Below are 23,384 nucleotides of genomic sequence, written 5' to 3' on the forward strand. Positions count from 1 at the left end.
TTTTGAGCCGGAATTAAACCAAGCGATTTAAGAGTGATTTTGCTTTCAAGTTTGAATCTCTACACATTTTCTGCATTACCAGCTGAGCTAACGAAGGGAAGCAGCAAAGGTCTCTCTCTTTGGTGATTGTTCACCGTGCGCCATTTGACACTCCCCGACTCGTAGAATCATGTGTGCATGACCGATACTGACTCGGTACCTGCTCATACCGCAGCGCTGTGGGAGTGTGAGCTCCCACTTACTCTCCACACCCTGGGACAGTGGAGAAATGGGGAACGTGCCTGACCAGAATTCAGAAAACTGATGGTTAGATTTCGACCTGGATGGATGGTTTTTGCAAACTGCCGATTAGTTTATGACTTTGCACCTTGCAAACTGTCCTACATGTTTGTGCTGCCTGGATATCTAGACATCAAGTGCCTTCTTAGCGCAGCAGGCAGCGCGTCAGTCTCATAATCTGAAGGTCCTGAGTTCAATCCTCAGAGAAGGCATAATTAAGCTTTCTTTTTCCATCTTTGCTCAAGACCAAAATCAAGAATTTTTGCTTCCTGCAGCACACCAAAAGATTTGCTGCCCATTGACCTCTCTGTACCATAGCACGCAGCACCTCACGAAGGGGATAATCTCCGAAAGCTTGTGATTTTAAAATCAAATTGTTGGACTATAACCTGGTGTTCTAAGATTCCTTACATTGGAAAGTTGAAAGAGCGACCTTGAGTTAATTGCTGCTTCTTCCAAAAGTACACTCGCTCCTTCAAGCCGGAATTGAAACATCGATCGAAGGATAACATTATTTTGAGTTTAATTAACTGTTATTTTCCCTTCTACCAGCTGAGCTATCGAAGGGAAGCAGCAAAGGTCCCTCTCTGCAGTGATTGCTCACCGTACGCCTTTTGACACTCCCGCACTCGTGGAGTCGTGTGGGCATGACCGAGACTTGCTCGGTACCTGCTCATACCGCAGTGCTGTGGGACTGTGATCTGTAACTTACTCTGCACACCCTGGGTCAGTCAAGCAATAAATAACGTGTCTGACGACACATCAGAAGATTGTAGGTTTGACTCCTACTTGGCTGGATGGTTTTTGCAAACGGCCCATTACTTGATGACTTTAGATACTTGGAAGTGTTGCCTGCCCGTTTCCGGCATAAGTGCGTTCTTAACACAGCAAGTAGTGCATCAGTCTCACTAACCTTGAATAATTCTGAGTTCAATCCTCAGAAAAGATATCGGGACCTATGAAGCATCTTTGTATCTCTCATCTTTCCATCTTGGCTGAGCACCAAAATGAACAACTTTTGCTTACTGCAGCAAACCAAAAGATTTGCTGCCCCTTGACCTCTCTGCATCGAAGCTTAGGATTTACGTTGGTTATAGCCTCGCTGACAAATGATAACCATTTTAGTTTCTGGACAACTGCCCCAAGATACAGGGTGAGAGGAGAATACAAGTATCGACGTTGCTACCTCGTACATGTGAAGCGAGGGCTCTACCATTTGAGTTAACCCCCGTTGCTAGTAATCAATTGCCCTTCACAGTAGCCGCTTCACACTCGCCTCCATGCAGCGCCACGAATGGTAGAAAAATCTTTAATTGGCCCCCTCCCTGAATATATTCAGTGCTTTGCTCCAATCGGCGGTATCGAGCATCAGCAAGTGAGCAAAAGCAGAACGGGAAGCCACAGTAATCGTGAATGATGCTGAGAAGAGCCCGAGCCTGTGGAAGGTTGAAGAAGTCACCGGAAGGAACAGCTGCCCCGAGCTTGAGGGAACAGCGGGAGCTCTGTTTGTCTGAGAGAAGTCTTTTTTGTCTGAAAGTGGTTTGAAGTGTTGTTACACAAAGGCACTCCCTGCTGGTGAACAGAGGCAAATGCTCGAGCAAAACAGTCATGTTCGGACAGACACGGAAAGCTTTAAGGTTTGAGGAAGGAAAAGCGCCAACATTTTAAGCAGTCTGTAAAATTAAGAAAGCGGCCTTGAGCTCAATACCGCTTACTCCAAAAGCATGTTCGCTACTTTGAGCCGGAAGTAGACCAGCGATTTAACTTTCAAGTTTTAATCTCTCCAAATTTTCCGCACGACCAGCTGAGCTATCGAAGGGATGGAGCAAAGGTCCCTCTCTTTGATGATTGTTCACTGTGCGCCTTCTTACACTCCCAGACTCGTAGAGCCGCGTGTGCATGACCGAGACTGACTCGGTTCCTGCTCATACCGCAGCGCTGTGGGAGTGTGAGCTCCTACTTGCTTTCTACATCCTGGGCCAGTGGAGCAGTGGGTAACGTGTCTGACCAGAATTCAGAAGATTGTAGGTTTGATTTCTACCTGGATGGATGGTTTTTGCAAACTGCCGATTAGTTTATGACTTTACACCTTGCAAACTGTCCTACTTGGTAGTGCTGCCTGACAAGTGACATGTTAAGTGCCTTCTTAGCGCAGCGGGCAGCGCGTCAATCTCATCATCTGAAGATCCTCAGAGAAGGCATAATAAAGATTTTTTTTACCATCTCTCACCTCATCTTTGCTCAAGACTAAACTCAAGAATTTTTGCTTCCTGCAGCACACCAAAAGATTTGCTGCCCCTTGACCTCTCTGTACCGTAGAACGCAGTGAAATTTAAGAAATACATGGACCATGGGCTTGCTAAAAACTGACATTTATTTCTGGACAATTGACCCAAGTCAAAAGGTGAGTGGAGAATGCAAGAATCGATCCTGCTATCTCTCACATGCTCAGCGAGCACTCGGCCAGAATCATAGAAAGATTACAGCACGGAAGGAGGCCATTCGACCCATCGAGTCCACCCATTCAAGAGCAATCCAGCTCGTCCCACTCCCCCGCCCCATCCCTTCCAATTTTTTCCTTTCCATGATTGAATCACCCCCTCGGGCGGTGCATTCCAGATCCTAAACACTCGCCTTAAATCTATGTCCTCTGGTCCTTCACCCTTCCGCCAATGGGAACGGTTTCTCTCTATCTGCTCTGATTGGGCCATTCGTGATTTTGAAGATATCTATCAAATCTGCTCGCATCCGTTTCTGTTCCAAGGAGAACAACCTCAGCTTCTCCAGTCTACCCACGTAACTAAAGTCCCTCACGCCTGGAATAATTCTCATAAATCTCTTCTGGACCGACTCCAAGACCTTCACATCTTTCCTAAAGTGCGGTGCCCAGAACTGGACACAATTCTGCAGTTGTGGTCGAGCCAGTGTTTTATAAAGGTTCATCATGACTTCCATACTTTTGTAGTCTATCCATAAAGCCCAGGATCCTCTATGCTTTTTAACCGCTTTCTCAACCTGCCCTGTCACCTTCAACGATTTGTTCACATATACACCCAGATCTCTATTTTCCTGTACCCCTTTTAGAGTTGTGCCCTCTGGTTTACGTTGCCTCCCCTGTTATTTCTGCCGAAATGCATCACTTTGCAATTTTCTGCGTTAATTTTCATCTGCCACATGTCCGCCCATACCGCCAGCCTGTCTATATTCTCTTGAGGTCTATCACTATCCTCCTCACTGTTCACGAAGCTTCCATGTTTTGCGTCATCTGCAAATTTTGATATTGTGCCCTGTACATCCAAGTCCAAATCATTAATATATATCATGAAAAGCAGTGGTCCCAGCACTGACGGCTGTGGAACACCACTGTACCTCTCATTCCCGTCCGAAAAACAACCGTTCACCACTACTCTCTGTTTCCTGTGCTTTAGCCAATTCTGTATCTATGTTTCTACTGCCCCTTTATTCCATATTTGAGGTTGTTCCTTGTAAATTGCCCTTCACAGTAGCTGCTTCGCACTCGCCTCCAGGCAGCTCCACAACCGGACTTGGGTTGGCCCCCTCCTTGAATACATCAATACTTTGCTCGAATAGGCGCTATCGAGCATTAGCAAGTGAGCAGCAACAGAACGGGAAGCCACAGTAATCGTGAATGATGCTGAGAAGAGCCCGAGCCTGTGGAAGGTTGAAGAAGTTACCAGAAGGAACAACTGCCCCCAGCTTGACTGAACAGCGGGAGCACTGTCTGTCTGACTGAGAGAAGTCTATTTTGCCTGAAAGCGGTTTGAAATTTTGTCACTCAAAGGCACTCCCTGCTGGTGAACAGAGGCAAATGCTCGTGCAAAACAGCCGTGTTCGGACAGGCATGGAAAGCTTTCAGGTTTGAGAAAGGAAACGCGCCAACATTTTAAACAATAAGATGTCTGTAAAGTTAAGAAAGCGGCCTTGAGCTCAGTACCGCTTACTCCAAAAGCATGTGCGCTACTCCGAGCCGGAATTAAACCAGCGATTTTGCTTTCAAGTTTTAATCTCTACAAGTTTTACCACATTACCTGCTGAGCTATCGAAGGGAAGCAGCAAAGGTCCCTCTCTTTGATGATTGTTCACCGTGAGCCTTCTGACATTCCCGGACTCGTGGAATCGCGTGGGCATGACCGAGACTGACTCGGTACCTGCTCATACCGCGGCGCTGTGAGCGTGTGAGCTCCTCCTTACTCTGCGCGCAATGGAGCAATGGGTAACGTGTCTGACCAGAATTCAGAAGATTATTGATTCGATTACGACCTGGATGGATGGTTTTTGCAAACTGCCGATTAGTTTATGACTTTACACCTTGTAAACTTTCCTACTTGGTAGTGATGCCTGATAAATTTCCCGTTACGTGCCTTCTTAGCGCAGCACGCAGCGCGTCAGTCTCATAATCTGCAGGTCCTGAGTTCAATCTTCAGAGGAAACATCATAAAGGTTTTTGTCCATCTCTCACCTCATCTTTGCTCAAGACCAAAATCAAGAATTTTTGCTTCCTGCAGCATACCAAAAGATTTGCTGCCCCTTGACCTCTCTGTACCGTAGCACGCAGTGAAGTTTAAGAAGTACATGGACCATGGGCTCGCTGTATTTTGGCGACACTTTTGTTTCTGTACAATTGACCCAAGTCAAAAGGGGAGTGGAGAATGCAAGAATCGATCTTGCGATCTATCACATACTCAGCGAGCACTCGACCAGAATCATAGAAAGGTTACAGCACGGAAGGAGGCCATTCGACCCAGCGAGTCCACGCTGGCTTTATTCAAGAGCAATCCAGCTCGTCCCACTCCCCCGCCCCATCCCTGTAGCCCTTCCATTTTTTTCCTTTCCATGATGAATCATCCCCTCGGGCAGTGCATTCCAGTTCCTAACCACTCGCTGTGTAAAAAAGATTATCCTCATGTCACCTTTTGGTTCTTTCACCAATCATCTTAAATCTATGACATCTGGTCCTTCATCCTTTCGCCAATGGGAACGGTTTCTCTCTATCTATTCTAATTGGGCCTTTCGTGATTTTGAAGACATCTATCAAATCTGCTCACAACCGTCTCTTTTCCAAGGAGAACAAACCCAGCTTCTCCAGTCTACCCACGTAACTAAAGTCCCTCACCTCTGGAATACTTCTAGTAAATCTCTTCTGGACCGTCTCCAAGACCTTCACATCTTTCCTAAAGTGCGGTGCCCAGAACTGGACACAATTCTGCAGTTGTAGCCAAACTGGTGTTTTATAAAGGTTCATCATGACTTCCATACTTATGTAGTCTATTTATAAAGCCCAGGATCCTGTGTGCGTTTTAACCACTTTCTCAACCTGCCCTGCCACCTTCAATGATTTGTGCACATACACCCCCAAATCTCTCTGTTCCTGTACCCCTTTTAGATTTGTGTCCTCCAATTTATATTGCCTCTCCTCGTTATTCCTACTGAAATGCATCACTTTGCATTTTTCTGCATTAATTTTCATCTGCCGCATGTCCGCCCATGACACCAACGTGTCTACATCCTCTTGAATTCTATCACCATCTTCCTCATTGTTTACTATTCTTCCAAGTATTGTGTCATCTGCAAATCTTGAAATTATGCTCTATACACCCAAGTCCAAGTCATTAATGTATATCAAGAAAAGCAATGGTCCCAGGACCAACCCCTGGGGAACACCACTGTATACCTCCCACCTGTCAGAAAACCAACCGTTCACCATTACTCTCTGTTTCCTGTCCCTTAGTCAATTCTGCATACATGTTGCTGCGGCCCCCTTTATTCCATATTTGAAGTTGTTTCTTGTAAATTGCCCTTCACAGTAGCTGCTTCGCACTCGCCTCCAAGCAGCTCCACGACCAGCAGAGAAATCTTGCCGTGGGTTGGCCCCCTCCCTGAATACAATCAATACTTTGCTCCAATCGGCTGTATCGAACATCAGCAAGTGAGCAACAGCAGAACGGGAAGCCCCAGTAATCGTGAACGATGCTGAGAAGAGCCCGAGCCTGCGGAAGGCAGACAAGGTCACAGGAAAGAAACAGGCGCCCGAGCTTGAGGGAACAGCGAGAGCCCTGTCTGTCTGTCTGACTGACGGATAGAAGACTATTTTGCCTGAAAGCGGTTTGAAGTGTTGTTACTCAAAGGCACACCCTGCCGGTGAGCAGAGGCAAATGCTGGAGCAAAACAGCCGTGTTCGGGCAGACACAGAAAGCTTTCAGGTTTGAGGGAGGAAATGAGGTCTCCTGTGCCTCAGCGCCAACATGTTAAGCCGTCGGCTACCTGTAAAGTAAAGAGAACGGCCTTGAGTTAATTGCTGCTTACTCCAAAAGCACGTTCGCTACTTCAAACAAGCAACCTAAGGATGATTTTGATCTGTTATTTTACAACAGTTCTCCGCTCGACCAGCTGAGCGATCGAAGGGAAGCAGCAAAGTCCCACTCTTTGGTGTCAAAAGGCGCAGAGTGAACAATCACCAAAGAGAGCAATCTTTGCTGCTTCCCTTCGATCGCTCAACTGGTAATGCAGAGGACTGTAGTCGAAAACAAAGCAAAGTCATCCTTAGGTTGCTGGTTTCATTCTGGCTCCAAGAAATGAGTGTGCTTTTTGAGTAAGCAGCAATTAGCTCAAGGCCGCTTTCTTAACTTTATAGGCAGCCTAGAGCTTAACATTTTGGCGCTGAGGCACAGGAGATCATGAGTTTCCTTTCTCAGACCTGAAAGCTTTCTGTGTCTGCCCTCGCACGGCTGATTTTTCAAGCATTTGCCTCTGCTCTCCAGCAGGGAGTGCCTTTGAGCAACAACACGTCAAACCGCACTCACGTTCAGCCAAAAATGCCTTCCATCAGTCAGACAGGACTCCCGCTGCTCCCTCTATCTCGAGGCCGCTATTCCTTTCCTGTCACCTCATCTGCCTTCCGCAGGCTCGGGCTCTTCTCAGCATCATTCACGATTACTGTGGCTTCCCGTTCTTCTGTTGCTCATTTGATGATGCTCGATACCGCCGATTGGAGAAAGTATTGAATATATTCAAGGAGGGGTCCAATCCAAGGCAAGATTTCTCTGCAATTGGAGGTAAGTGTGAAGCGGCGACTGTGAAGGGAAATTTACTAAAAATAAGTGGGGGATCAGCTCAAATGGTCGAGCGCTCGCTTAGCATATGAGAAGTAGCAGGATCGACACCCGCCTTCTCCACTTTTTTTTTTAACCTGAGGGCAATTTTCCAGAAACAAAAATGATGTCAGTTGTCAGTGAGCCCATAACCCACGGAAATCCTAAACTTCAATACAGAGGTCAAGGGGCAGCAAATCATTTGGTGTGCTGCAATGAGCAAAAGTTCATGATTTTGGTGTTCAGCAAAGATGGAAAAAGATCCACAAATGCTGATGCTTTTCTCTGAGGATTGAATTCAGGACCATTCAGGTTAATGAAACCGATGCACTAATTGCTGTGTTCAGAATGCGCTCACGATGGAAGCCGCCAGTCAGCACTACCAAGGAAGACAGTTTGCAAGTTCTCGAAAGTCAAAAAGTAATCGGCAGTTTGCAAAAGCCATCCAGGCAGATAGGAGTCGATCGGACAATCGTCGGGACATATTATCCATTGCTCCAGCGTGCGCAGAGTAAGTAGCACCTCACACTCCCACAGTGCTGTGATATAATCCGTAACCGAGTCAGTCTCGGTCATGCACACGCGACTCCTCGAGTCCGGGAGTGTCAAAAGGTGCACGATGAACAATCAACAAAGAGAAGGATTTTTCGCTGCTTCCCTTCTTGAGCTCAGCTAGTCGAGGAGAGTATAATTAATTAACATCAAAGCAAAATCATTCTTAGATCACTGTTTCAATTCCAGTTTGAAGGAGCGAGTGCACTTTTGGATTAAGCAGGAGTTAGCTCAAGGCCGCTCTTGTAACTTTTCAGGCAGTCGACAGCTCTCAACATGTCGACACCTCTTTTCCTTTCTCCAAACCTAAAAGCGTTCTGTGTCTGCCCGAACACGGTTGTTTCGCTCGAGCATTGTTCTCTACTCACCAGCAGGGAGCGGCTTTGAGCAGCCACCTTTATTAAATTTCAAAATATACTTTATTTCATAAAATTTAAGGAAAAACACAGTTCAGCGTAAAAATCGCAATTAAAGTTCAAAACAATACAAAATAGTTCGCACACACTGTGATCCCATTAATTCAATGCAAAACACAGCACATATCTTCTATTACATTCTGTACAATATAAGGTGGGTTGGACTCAGTCCATATCTTAGATTACATTCTGTACAATACAAGGTGGGTTGGACTCAGTCCATATCTTATATTACATTCTGTACAATACAAGGTGGGTTGGACTCAGTACATATCTTATATTACATTCTGTACAATACAAGGTGGGGTGGACTCAGTACATATCTTATTTTACATTCGTTACAATACAAGTTGAGGTGGACTCAGTCCATATCTTATATTACATTCTGTACAATACAATGTGGGGTGGACTCAGTACATATCTTATATTACATTCTGTACAATACAAGGTGGGGTGGATTCAGTCCATATCTTAGATTACATTCTGTACAATGCAAGGTGGGGTGGACTCAGTACATATCTTATATTACATTCTGTACAATACAAGGTGGGGTGGACTCAGTACATATCTTATATTACATTCTGTACAAGACATGGTGGGGTGGACTCAGCACATATCTTATATTACATTCTGTACAAGACAAGGTGGGGTGGACTCAGCACATATCTTATATTACATTCTGTACAAGACAAGGTGGGGTGGACTCAGCACATATCTTATATTACATTCTGTACAAGACAAGGTGGGGTGGACTCAGCACATATCTTATATTACATTCTGTACAAGACAAGGTGGGGTGGGCTCAGCACATATCTTATATTACATTCTGTACGAGACAAGGTGGGGTGGACTCAGCACATATCTTATATTACATTCTGTACAAGACAAGGTGGGGTGGACTCAGTACATATCTTATATTACATTCTGTACAAGACAAGGTGGGGTGGACTCAGTACATATCTTATATTACATTCTGCACAATACAAGGTGGGGTGGACTCAGTACATATCTTATATTACATTCTGCACAATACAAGGTGGGGTGGACTCAGTACATATCTTATATTACATTCTGTACAAGACAAGGTGGGGTGGACTCAGTACATATCTTATATTACATTCTGTACAAGACAAGGTGGGGTGGACTCAGCACATATCTTATATTACATTCTGTACAAGACAAGGTGGGGTGGACTCAGCACATATCTTATATTACATTCTGTGCAAGACAAGGTGGGGTGGACTCAGCACATATCTTATATTACATTCTGTACAAGACAAGGTGGGGTGGACTCAGCACATATCTTATATTACATTCTGTACAAGACAAGGTGGGGTGGACTCAGCACATATCTTATATTACATTCTGTACAAGACAAGGTGGGGTGGACTCAGCACATATCTTATATTACATTCTGTACAAGACAAGGTGGGGTGGACTCAGTACATATCTTATATTACATTCTGTACAAGACAAGGTAGGGTGGACTCAGTACATATCTTATATTACATTCTGTACAATACAAGGTGGGGTGGACTCAGTACATATCTAATATTACATTCTGTACAGTACAAGGTGGGGTGGCCTTGAAGTTCAGCAAGTCCAGCATAAAAGGATTTGCTGATCCTCAGTATGTCGGCCTGTGAAGACGTCACCGAGCCCTCTTCCTCCTTCAGGCTGCTGATCACCAGAGGTCTCTCGGTGCAGCTTCTGGAAGACGAAACGCGAGCACTTCTCGTCCTGCTCCACGGAGCGGACTCTGGACCGGAAGATGATGCTTGAGGCTTCTTTAACTGGACGGGTCTCATCACCCCCCTCCCGACCCCACCGTGAGATGACAGGGTGAGGCCCCTTTTACTGGATAGGTCACACCGTGAGATCACAGTTCATGGAGCATATTAGGGACTGTTTCTTTGATCAATACGTCGGGAACCAACAAGGGAACAGGCCATTTTGGATCTGGTAATGGGTAACGGAACAGGTTTAATTAATGATCTCAAAGTAAAGGATCCCTTGGGAATCAGTGATCATAACATGATAGAATTTCACATCCAGTTTGAGGGCGAGGATTTTGGGTCTGAAACTACTATATTAGACTGAAACATGGGCAATTATAAACGAATGAGGGCGGAATTGACTAAAGTGGACCGGGCAAACAGATTAGATGGTATGGTGGTGGATAAGCAGTGGAAAACATTAAAAAAGATATTTTATGACTCGCAACAAAAATATATTCCTGTGAGGAGGAAAGATGCCACAAAAAGGATGAACCAACCATGGCTAACGAAGGAAGTCAAGGATGGTCCCAGGTGAAAAGAAAAAGCATACAACATGCCAAAGATTACTGGTAAGCCCGAAGATTGGGAAAACTTTAAAAACCAGCAAAGGATGACGATAAGAATAATAAAGAGGGAGAAAATAAATCATGTGAGTAAACTAGCAAGAAATATGCAAACTGACAGTCAAAGCTTCTACAAGTATATAAAAAGGAAAAGGGTAGCTGAAGTAAACATTGGTCCCTTGGAGGATGAGACTGGGGAAATAATAATAGAAACAAAGAAATGGCAGAGGAATTGAACAGATATTTTGTATCTGCCTTCACAGTAGAAGACACGAATAATGTACCAAACTAGCAGAAAACCAAGGGTCAAAGGGAAGGGAGGAACTAAAAACAATTACTATCACTAGAGAAAAAGTACTTGGTAAACTAATGGGTCTAAAGGCTGACAAATCCCCTGGACCTGATGGCTTGCATCCGAGGGTCTTAAAGGAAGTGATTACAGAGATAGTGGATGCTTTGGTTGTAATCTTCCAGAATTCACTCGATTCTGGAAAGTTCCCAGCGGATTGGAAAGCCGCAAACCTCAAGAAGGGAGGGAAACAGAGAGCAGGTAACTTTTGACCAGTTCGCCGTACATCTGTCATTGGGAAAATGCCAGAATCCATTGTTAAGGAAGTAGCAGCAGGATATTTGGAGACTCATAATACAATCAAGGAGAGTGAACATGGCTTTATGAAGGGGAAATCGTGTCTGATAAATTTATTAGAGTTCTTTGAGGAAGTAACGGGCAGCGTGGATAAAGGGGAACCAATGGATGCAGTATATTTGGATTTCCAAAAGGCTTTCGACAAGGTGCCACATAAAAGATTACTTCGCAAGCTAAGAGCTCATGGTATTGGGGGTAATATACTGGCATGGATAGAGGATTGGATAACGAACAGAAAACAGAGAGTCGGGATAAAAGAGTCATTTTAAAAATGGCAATCTGTAACTATTGTGGTGCCGCAAGGCTCAGTGCTGGAGCCTCAACTATTTACAATATATATCAATGATTTGCATGAAGTAACAGAGTGTCTTGTGGCCAAATTTGCTGATAATACAAAGATAGGTGGAAAAGCAAGTTGCGATGAGGACACAAAGTGTCTGTAAATGGATATTGACAGGTTAAGCGAATGGGCAAAATTTTGGCAGATGGAATATAATGTGGGAAAATGTGAAGCCATCCGCTTTGGGAGGGAAATAAAAAATCAAAATATTATTTGAATGGAGAAATACTACAAAATGCTGCGGTAGAGAGGGATCTGGGTGTCCTTGTACATGAAACACAAAAAGTCAACATACAGGTGCAGCATGTAATCCGGAAAACAAACGGACTATTGGCCTTTAATTCCAGGGGGATGGAATATAAAAACAGGGAAGTCATGCGACAACTGTACAGGATGCTGGTGTGACCACACCTGGAGTAATGCGTACAGTTCTGGTGCCCTTATTTAAGGAAGGACATACTTGCATTGGAGGCAGTTCAGAGAAGGTTCACTTGGTTGACTCCAGGGATGGAAGGGTTCTCTTATGAGGAAAGATTGAAGAGGTTGGGTCTTTACTCATTGAAGTTCAGAAGAATGGAAGGAGATCTTATTGAAATATATAAGATTCTGAGGGGACTCGATAGGGTAGATGCTGAGAGGATGTCATCGCACATGGGGGAATCTAAAACTCGGGGGCATAGTCTCAGAATGAGAGGTCGCCCGTTTAAGACGGAAATGAGGTGGAATTTTTTCACCCAGAGGGTCGTGAATCTTTGGAATTCTTTACACCAAAAAGCTGTGGAGGCTGAGTCATTGAATACATTCAAGGCTGAGTTAGACACATTTTTGATCAGCAAGGGAGTCAAAGGATATGGGGAAAAGGCGGGAAAGTAGAGTTGAGGTAAAAATCAGATCAGCCATGATCTCATTAAATGGCTGAGCAGTTTCGAGGGCCCGAATGGCCTGCTCCTGCTACTATCTCTTATGGTCTTAAGGTCATATGATGAGGTCAAGTCGGTTTTTCCCACGTATTGGTTCACTCACCACCTGCCGCAGGCCCAGTCTTGCAGCTGTTTTCTTCAGGACTCGGTCAGCTCCATTAGTAGTGGTGCTACTGAGCCACTCTTGGTGATGGACGTTGAAGTCCCCCACCTAGAGTCCATTCTGTGCCCTTGCTACCCTCAGTCCTTCCTCCAATTGGTGATCAACATGGAGGAGGACTGATTCATCAGCTGAGGGAGAGCAGTAGGTGGTAATTACAGGAGGTTGTCTTGCCAATATTTGACCTGATGACATGAGACTTCTTGGGATCCCGAGTCAATGTTAACCACTTCCAGGGCTATTCTCCCCTGACAGTATACAGCTGTACTGCCAGCCCTGGTGTGTCTGAGCTGCCGGTGGGACAGGACATAACTGTGAATCAATGATTACAGTTTCAGTGTCAAGCACTCACTGATTGAATCAATGATCTCAGTGCTGGGTCACCCACCCACTGTGTGAATCAATGATCACAGTGCTGGGTCACCCACTCACTGTGTGAATCAATGATAACTGTGCTGGGTTACTCACCCACTGTGTGAATCAATGATCACAGTGCTGGGTCACTCACCCACTGTGTGAATCAATGATCACAGTGCTGGGTCACCCACCCACTGTGTGAATCAATGATCACAGTGCTGGGTCACCACCCACTGTGTGAATCAGTGATCACAGTTCTGGGTCACTCACCCACTGTGTGAATCAATGACCACAGTGTTGGGTCACCCACCCACTGTGTGAATCAATGATCACAGTGCTGGGTCACTCACCCACTGTGTGAATCAATGATCACAGTGCTGGGTCACTCACCCACTGTGTGAATCAATGATCACAGTGCTGGGTCACACACCCACTGTGTGAATCAATGATCACAGTGCTGGGTCACACACCCACTGTGTGAATCAATGATCACAGTGCTAGGTCACCTATCCACTGTGTGAATCAATGATCACAGTGCTGGGTCACTCACCCACTGTGTGAATCAATGATTACAGTGCTGAGTCACCCACCTACTGTGTGAATCAATAATCACAGTACTGGTTCACCCACCCACTGTGTGAATCAATGATCACAGGGCTGGGTCACCCACCCACTGTGTGAATCAGTGATCACAGTGCTGGATCACCCACCCACTGTGTTAATCAATGATCACAGTGCTGGGACACCCACCCACTGTGTGAATCAATGATCACAGTGCTGGGTCACCCACTCACTGTGTGAATCAATGATCACAGTGCTGGGTCACTCACCCACTGTGCGAATCAATGATCACAGTGCTGGGTCACCCTCCCACTGTGTGAATCAATGATCACAGTGCGGGGTCACACACCCACTGTGTGAATCAATGATCACAGTGCTGGGTCACCCATCCACTGTGTGAATCAATGATGATGTGGAGATGCCGGTGATGGACTGGGGTTGACAATTGTAAACAATTTTACAACACCAAGTTATAGTCCAGCAATTTTATTTTAAATTCACAAGCTTTCGGAGACTTCCTCCTTCCTCAGGTAAATGTTTCAGGAGCTCCTTGAAGCCTACGCATTTATACATATAGAACAATACATGGTGTTTACAGACTGCCCCTGCAACTGCCCGTTGCCAAGGCTATCACCGTGTTCAGACAGAGAGGTGTCACCTGCAGAACCCCCGAATACACATTCAACAAAAAAACAAACAGGGAAAAAAACAGAGAAAAAAAACAGAGAGAGGCAGAAACATCCGGAAGGCAGAGAGAGCCAGCAAATGACCCATTATATTAAAAACAGATAACATTTGTTCGCTGGTGGGGTAAGGTGTAGCGTGACATGAACCCAAGATCCCGGTTGAGGCCGTCCTCATGGGTGCAGAACTTGGCTATCAATTTCTGCTCGACGATTTTGCGTTGTCGTGTGTCTCGAAGGCCGCCTTGGAGTACGCTTACCCGAAGGTCGGTGGATGAATGTCCATGACTGCTGAAGTGTTCCACCAACTGGGAGGGAACCCTCCAGTTCGGCGATTGTTGCGCGGTGTCCGTTCATCCGTTGTCGCAGCGTCTGCATGGTCTCGCCAATGTACCATGCTCTGGGGCATCCTTTCCTGCAACGTATGAGGTAGACAACGTTGGCCGAGTCAATGATCACAGTGCTGGGTCACTCTCCCACTGTGTGAATCAATGATCACAGTGCTGGGTCACCCACCCACTGTGTGAATCAATGATCACAGTGCTGGGTTACTCACCCACTGTGTGAGTCAATGATCACAGTGCTGGTTCACTCACCCACTGTGTGAATCAATGATCACAGTGCTGGGTCACCCACCCACTGTGTGAATCAATGATCACAGTGCTGGGTTACTCACCCACTGTGTGAATCAATGATCACAGTGCTGGGTCACCCACCCACTGTGTGAATCAATGATCACAGTGCTGGGTTACTCACCCACTGTGTGAATCAATGTTCACAGTGCTGGGTCACTCACCCACTGTGTGAATCAATGATCACAGTGCTGGGTCACCCACCCACTGTGTGAATCAATGATCACAGTGCTGGGTTACTCACCCACTGTGTGAGTCAATGATCACAGTGCTGGTTCACTCACCCACTGTGTGAATCAATGATCACAGTGCTGGGTCACCCACCCACTGTGTGAATCAATGATCACAGTGCTGGGTTACTCACCCACTGTGTGAATCAATGATCACAGTGCTGGGTCACTCACCCACTGTGTGAATCAATGATCACAGTGCTGGGTCACCCACCCACTGTGTGAATCAATGATCACAGTGCTGGGTTACTCACCCACTGTGTGAATCAATGTTCACAGTGCTGGGTCACTCACCCACTGTGTGAATCAATGATCATAGTGCTGGGTCACCCACCCACTGTGTGAATCAATGATCACAGTGCTGGGTCACCCATCCACTGTGTGAATCAATGGTCACAGTGCTGGGTCACCCACCCACTGTGTGAATCAATGATCACAGTGCTGGGTTACTCACCCACTGTGTGAATCAATGATCATAGTGCTGGGTCACTCACCCACTGTGTGAATCAATGATCACAGTGCTGGGTCACCCACCCACTGTGTGAATCAATGATCACAGTGCTGGGTCACCCATCCACTGTGTGAATCAATGGTCACAGTGCTGGGTCACCCACCCACTGTGTGAATCAATGATCACAGTGCTGGGTCACTGACCCACTGTGGGAATCAATGATCACAGTGCTGGGTCACCCACCCACTGTGTGAATTAATGATAACTGTGCTGGGTCACCCATCCACTGTGTGAATCAATGATCACAGTGCTGGGTCACCCACCCACTGTGTAAATCATCGGGTCTTGACAGGGTAGATGCTGAGAGATTGTATCTCCTGGCTGGACAGTTTAGATAGGGGGCATCGTTTCAGGATAATGGGTCGGCCATTTAAGACTGAGATGAGGAAGAATTTCTTCACTCAGAGGGTGGTGAATCTTTGGAATTCTCTACCCCAGAGGGCTGTGGATGCTCAGTCGTTGTGTATGTTCAAGGCTAAGGTGGATAGACATTTGGATTTTTTTTATTCGTCCATGGGATGTGGGCGTCGCTGGCGATGTCAGCATTTATTGCCCATCCCTAATTGCCCTTGAGAAGGTGGTGGTGAGCCGGCTCCTTGAACCGCTGCAGTCCGTGTGGTGAAGGTTCTCCCACAGTACTGTTAGGTAGGGAGTTCCAGGATTTTGACCCAGCGACAAAGAAGGAACGGCGATATATTTTCAATTCGGGATGGTGTGTGACTTGGAGGGGAACTTGCAGGTGGTGTTGTTCCCATGTACCTGCTGCTCTTGTCCTTCTGGATGGAATCAAGGGATCTGGGGATCGAGCAGGAAAGTGGAGTTGAGGTTGAAGATCAGCCATGATCTGATTGAAGGGCGGAGCCGTCTCAAGGGGCTGTATGGCCTGCTCCTGCTCCTATTTCTTACATTCTTATGTTCTTATGATCAGAACAGTTGCTGGAGGCTGGTATCTACATTATGCAAATTAGTGCCTACTGAGTCATGGCTGCACGACAGAAACGCTATTTCTTTTTCACAGAATTATAAGTTTACAAAGGGTGAAGCGGAGATTAATTGCGTTTTTATTCGATTCCCTGCGGGTGCAATGAATGGTGGAAGAATTGGTCCGCGCTCAGCCTGTGTTAAAGGGGGCTCGCTGAGGGTGGAGAGCGGTGTTGCGGCATCCTTTCAGTAAGACTATACTTTTAGGGATCATTTCTATAGTTTTTGAACTTGAGAAATGTGTTCTAAAGTGTTTGGTCTCACTAACCACGAGGAGGAGATGTAGCTTTTCCTTCTGAGCGTGAAGCGGGCTACAAGTGTTGTTTTATACCAGCGCTTGTGGCCATTGATGACCGTTCCCTTCTCTCAGTGTGCGAGAAGTGGAAGAAGGAAATGCATTCCGAGTGGTTAGTGTTTCTACAGCTCAAAAGTCGCAATATTTATCCGCTAATTATTTTATATTTAAAGGTGCTTCTCTCCAGCGAGAGTGTAAGTCTTTGCCACCTCAGCCGAGCTCGTACTGCTATCTGTTGCTCTTCCCCTCCTTTTTCGGTTTTGAACTCATCAGTAAGAGTTTGCACTGAACTGATGAGGCACAGTCGCTGAAATAACGTAGTTAATGGGGCACAAAATCTAGGCTTGCAGTACTGAGGGACTTGCAGTACTGATACAATCGATTCCCGCCTGCCATCTCAGGTGGATGTAAAAGATCGCATGACGCTATTTCGAAGAACTTGAGGGGAGTTCTCCGAGGTGTCCTGGTCAATATTTACCCCTTAACCAACATCACTAATACAGATTATCTGCCCAATACACCATTACGGTTTGTGGGACCTTGCTGTGAGCAAATTGGCTGCGGCGGTTCCTACATTACAACAGTGGCTACAGTTCAAAAATGCTTTGGGCCATCCTGCGGTAATGCAAGGCGCTATATAAATGCGAGTTCTTTCTTTAGTAGCAGGAGGATTGGTGAATGGGACATCGTGTGAGTTAGGATACGGGCAGCAGAGTTTTGATATGCTGAAGATTATGGAGGGTGCATGATCGGAGGGCGGCCAGGAGAGCCTTGGAATTGTCAAGTTTGGCGGTAACAAAAGCATGGATGAGGGTTTCAGTCGCAGATGGGCTGAGGCAGATACGGGCGATATTATGGAGGTAGAAGTAGGCAGTCTTGGTGATGGAGAGAATCTGGGGTCGGAAGCTTAGTTCAGGGTCAAAAAGGACATCGATGCTGCGAACAGTCTGGTTTAGTCTGAGACATTGGTCAGGGAGGGGGAGGGAATTTATAGCAGGGACCGAAAATAATGGCTTTGGTCTTCCCAATATTTAATTGGAGGAAATTTCTGCTCATCCACTGATAGATATCAGAGAAGCAGTGTGACGAATCAGAGGCAATGGAGGGGTGGAGAGAGGTGGTGGTGAGGTTGAGCTGAGTGTCGGCAGTGTACATGTGGAATCCGACGAGTTTTTGGATGATGTAGCCAAGGGGCAGCATGTAGATGAGAAATGGGAGGGGGGCAAATATAGATCCTTGGGGGAGTGGGAAGAGAAGCCATTGCACGTGATTCTCTGGCTACGACTGGGTAGACACGAAATAAACCAGGTGAGGGCAGTCCCATCCAGCTGGACAATGGAGGAGAGGAGAGGTGACTGCACTTCAAAAATGACTTATTTGGCTGTAAAGAGCTTTGGGACGCCCTGAGGTAGTGAAAGGTGCGATATCAACTGCTTACCTGACAGGGGAGATTACATTATGAGGAAGGCGCCAGATCAAGTAGAGTCAGCTAGTACCAGTTTAAGCTTTGCTGATGTAGAGGTGGATCCTCATGCTGGCCTGAGACTGGTAGAAAACCTTTCTCCAGTAAAGTGAAAACTAATTTGCAGCGGACGTGGTGACAAGGGCTCCCCGAGCACCTGGGCCCAGGGTGTGAAATACCGTCAGGCGGGTGGAGGAACCTCGCCATGGCAACGAAATATTTTCTTGAAGAAGGTTCTCCTCGAAACCTGCAGTTTCAAGGCCGCAGACCTCTTCTGCCTGCATGATGGGAGGGCGGCCTGGCGAGCATTGGAATTGTCGAGTCTGGAGGTAACAAAATCATGGATGAGGGTTTCCCGAGGAGCAGATACGTGGAAGTGACCTTTAGAGATGTCGCAGAATGGCAAAAGATGCCCCAGGCCTTCAAGGAGAAGCGGAAGGGAGGGCCGCTTACATTTCTCAATGAGGAGCCGCTCTTCACACTCCCACTGGTGAAGGAACAGACGCTGACCCTCCATCAACGGAGGAGAGGCCTCCTTCCTCATCCTCAGGACCGTCGAGAAGCTCCAGCACACGACAGCAATGCAGAATCTGGACCGAGGATTGGAAATGGACGGTAACGTAGAAGCTGGACTGAGGAATTGGAAGACGTTAATGGTTGTCCTTTGTATTTTTAAAACGGCTTTCAAAATTGATTGCATAAACGTGCGTAGTGTTAAAGCGACTACGCGATGTGCTATGACCCTGAACTACCTGTCCAGGGTCAAGAGGGACCTGCTGTTCCTGCAGGAGTGCGGGAACCTGCACTTCAGCAACTACCGGCAGTGGGCACGCATGTGGACCCAGTAGCAATCGAACTGGTCGGGAATCAACGATAGTCATTCCTCGGGCCTGGGGATTCTGTTGGGAGGAGACCAATTCACCATCCCCGAGGTTAAAGAGGTGGTGGATGGCCGCCTGCTCGTAGTCGACGTTCTATACAATAACGCCCCGCTCCGACTGCGGCCAACAGAAAAGGGAATCCAAACGTCTTCTACAAGCATGTAAAAAGTAAACGGATCGTAAGAGGAGGAGTGGGCCGATTAGGGACCATAAAAGAGATCCACTAATGGAGGCAGAGGGGATAGCCGAGGTAATAAATGAGTGCTTTACATCTCACTTTACGAAGGAAGAAGATGCTGCTAGAGTCTCAGTAAAGGAAGATATAGTTGAGATACTGGATGGGCTAAACATTGATAAAGAAGAGATACTAGAAAGGCTTGCTGTACTTAAAGTGGATAAGTCACTCAGTCCGGATGTGATGCATCCTAAGTTGCTGAGGGAAGTAAGGGTGGAAATTGTGGAGGTACTGGCCATAATCTTCCAAACATCCGTCGATACGGGGCCAGAGGACTGGAGAATTGGAAATATTACACCCTTGTTCAAAAAAGGGGGTAAGGATAAACCCAGCAACTATAGTCCAGTCAGTTTAACGTTGGTGGTGAAGAAACATTTAGAAATGATAATCCGAGACAGAATTAGCAGTCACTTGAAAGAGTGGATTGATTAGGGAAAGCCAGCACGGATTTGTTAAAGGCAAATCGTGTTTAACTGATCTGACAGAGTTTTTGATGAGGGCAATGCATTTGAGGTGGTGTATATGGACTTTCAAATGGCGTTTGATAAAGTATCGCATGGTAGGCTTGTCATCAACATTGCGGCCCATGGAATAAAGGGGGCAGCAGCAACATGAATACAGAATTGTCTAAGTGACAGGAAACAGAGAGTAGTGGTGAACGGTTGTTTTTCGAACTGGAGGGTGGTGTACAGTGGTGTTCTCCAGGGGTCGCTGCTGGGACCACTGCTTTTCTTGATATATAATAATGACTTGGACTTGGGTGTACAGGGTACAATTTCAAAATTTGCAGATGAAACGAAAATTGGAAGTGTAGCGAACAGTGAGGTGGATCGTGATGGATTTCAAGAGCATATAGGCAGGCTGGTGAAATGCCAATCACCTTAAATCTATGCAGATGAAATTGAACGCCGAAAAATGCGAAGTTATACATTTCGGTAGGAAGAACGAGGCGAGGCAATTTAAATTAGAGGGCACAATTCGAAAAGGGTACAGGAGCAGAGAGATCTCAGGGTATATGTGCGCAAATCATTGAAGGTGACAGGGCAAGTTGTGAAAGCGGTTAAAAAAAGCATACGGGATCCTGGGCTTTATAAATAGAGACATAGAGTACAAAAGCAAGGAAGTCATGATGAAAGTTTATAAAACACTGGTTAGGGCACAACTGGAGTATTGAGTTCAGTTCTGGGCACCGCACTTTAGGAAAGATGTGAAGGCCTTAGAGTGGATGTAGAAGAGTTTTATTAGAATGATTCCATGGATGAGGGACTTTAGTTACGTGGATAGAGTGGAGAAGCTGGGGTTGTTCTCCTTGGAACAGAGAAGGTCGAAAGGAGATTTGATAGAGGTATTCAAAATCATGAAGGGTCTGGACAGAGAAGATAGAGAGAAACTGTTCCCATTGGCGGAAGAGTCAAGAAACAGAAGGCATAGATTTAAGGTGACTGGCAAAAGAACGAAAGGTGTCATGAGAAAAAAAAACTACACCGCGAGTGGTTAGGATCTGAAATGCTCTGCCCGAGGGGGTGGTGGAGGCAGATTCAATCATGGCCTTCAAAAGGGAACTGGATAAGTACTTGAAAGGAAAAATGTGCAGGGATACGTGTATAGGGCGGGGGATGGGACTCGCTGGATTGCTCTTACATAGAGTGCACGTGGACTCGATGGGCCAAATTGACTCCTTCCATGCTGTAACCTTTCTCTGATTCTAATGTGTACGCCCCGAAGCTCAGGAGCTAACGGCTGGCGGTCTTCCAGCATCTCCCGATGCCGCTGGCGTTCTACTGGTCGGTCTTTCTCGCAGGAGACTTCAACTGCATCCTCGATGACGCTGGACGATCCAGCAGGGGCGGGGGAATACTGGACACCACGTCCAAACTCCTGATGGAAGCGGTGAAAGATGCAAAACTCTGCGACGTCTTCCGCAAACCTGACACCTGGTCCAGGCCGGGCGGGACCATCCGTTCCAGGATAGACTTCCTGTTTGTGTTCCCAATGATCAAGGTCTGATCCACCGACGTCCAACCGGTGTTCCTCTCTGACCACTGCCTCCTACTGGCCGACTGCTAATCGCAGGAGGACGAGAGGGTGGGCAGGGGGAGATGGAAGCTGAAAGTGACACTGTTGACCCTGGAGAATATCGAGGATCTAAAGAGGGATTATACAGGGTGGAGGACCGTGAAACCCCTCTTCGACTCCACGGTGCACTAGTGGGAAGCGATCAGGGCCAATATCAACAGGTTCTTCATCCTCAAAGGTGTTCAGAAAGCAATAGAGAGACAGAGGGAAGCGTCACAACTCCAGAAAAGCAGGCAGGATCTGCTCTAGTTGCAGTTAATGGGGGTCGATGTCGGGGAGGATCTCAGAGAGGTGAAGGGCCAGCAAGCCTCGCTCTTCACCTCCGAGGCTTCAAAGATCATCTTCCGACCCAGAGTCCGCTCCATGGAGCAGGGTCAGAAATGCTCGCACTTCTTCTTCCAGAATCCTCACAGAGAGACCTCCGTGATCAGCAGCTTGAAGGAAGAAGAAGGCTCAGTGATGACTTCACGGGCCGACACACTGAGGGTCAGCAAGTCCTTTTATGCCGGGCTGTACGACTCAAAGCCCAAAGACACCACGGCCTCTCAATCTTTCCTGTCCTCTATCAGGGAGGATTTAGAGGACAGCGAGCAGCAGGGCATGGATCCGCCACTGACCATGGACGAGCTGACAAAGGGCGTCTGGTCCTTCGAGAAGAGTAGAACTACCGGGAGCGATGGCTTACTGGTTGAGTTGCACACGGCTCTGAAGGACTGGATAGGCCCAGACCTGCTGGAAGTGTACAGGGGTATGCTTCTAGCAGGCAGTATGTCAGAGTCCATGAGGAAAGGCATCATCACCCTTATCTACAAGGAGAAAGGGGAGAGGGAAGAAATCAGAAATTGGCCACCCATTGCCTTGCTAAATGTCGATTAGAAGATTCTGTCTCAGGTCATCGCCAATAGGCTCAAGTCTGCTCTGGAGCTGGTGATCCACCCGGATCAGACCTGTACTGTACCCGGCAGGACGATCTCCAAAAGCCTTGCGCCACTCAGGGATACGATCGCCCATGTGCAGGTCAGCGGGGTGAACAACTGCCTCATCAGCCTGGACTAGGAGGAGGCCTTTGACAGAATATCCCACACGTACATGATGGACGTGCTCTCCAAAATGTATTTTGGGGAGGGAATCCGCGATTGGATCTTACTGCTCTACACAGACATCTGTAGCACAGTCCTAATCAACGGGCAGGAGTCGGAGAGCCCTCCATTCAGATCTGGAGTCAGGCAGGTCTGTCCTCTCTCCGCGGCCTTGATCATATGTTGCATCAAGCAGATTGTTGCGTTCATCAGGTAGGATGCAGATATCAGTGGGTGACTATCCTAGGCAGCGGATGCTCTCAGGTTAAGTCCTCCCAACACATGGATGACGTCACCGACGTTTGCTCCGATCAGCAGTAGGTTCACAGTCCTCAGCACCACCGTGAGCTTCCCTCGAGGCTGCGGCGGGGAGGAGACCGTCGACCATCTCCTGGTGGGCTGCTCTTTGGTGCAGAAGGTGTGGAGACAGATGCGTTTTTATCTGTCCCGGTTCATCCCCAACACCTCAGTAATACAAGATGCTGTGCTCTACGGGCAGTTCCCCAGGACCCACACCAAGACAGATATCAACTGCTGCTGGAAGGCCATCAACTCGGTGAAGGAGGCCCCTTTGGTCCGCCTGAAACCTGCTGGTCTTCCAGCTGATGGAGCTGTCCATGACCGAATGTTGCCAACTG

The 23,384-nt window shown here is 46.9% G+C and overlaps 2 non-coding genes across 2 annotated transcripts; both read left to right on the forward strand.

The window, feature by feature from the left end:
• Positions 1-418: 418 nt before the first annotated feature.
• trnam-cau (transfer RNA methionine (anticodon CAU)) lies at positions 419-491 on the forward strand. The gene has a single exon. It is a non-coding gene; the product is annotated as a tRNA-Met (tRNA).
• A 16,418-nt stretch (positions 492-16,909) lies between these two features.
• On the forward strand, positions 16,910-17,127 carry LOC137315473 (small nucleolar RNA U3). The gene has a single exon (XR_010961452.1). It is a non-coding gene; the product is annotated as a small nucleolar RNA U3 (small nucleolar RNA).
• The last annotated feature ends 6,257 nt before the right edge of the window (positions 17,128-23,384 follow it).

This window comes from Heptranchias perlo, unplaced genomic scaffold (genome assembly GCF_035084215.1).
Source record: "Heptranchias perlo isolate sHepPer1 unplaced genomic scaffold, sHepPer1.hap1 HAP1_SCAFFOLD_55, whole genome shotgun sequence".
Classification (NCBI taxonomy): domain Eukaryota; kingdom Metazoa; phylum Chordata; class Chondrichthyes; order Hexanchiformes; family Hexanchidae; genus Heptranchias; species Heptranchias perlo.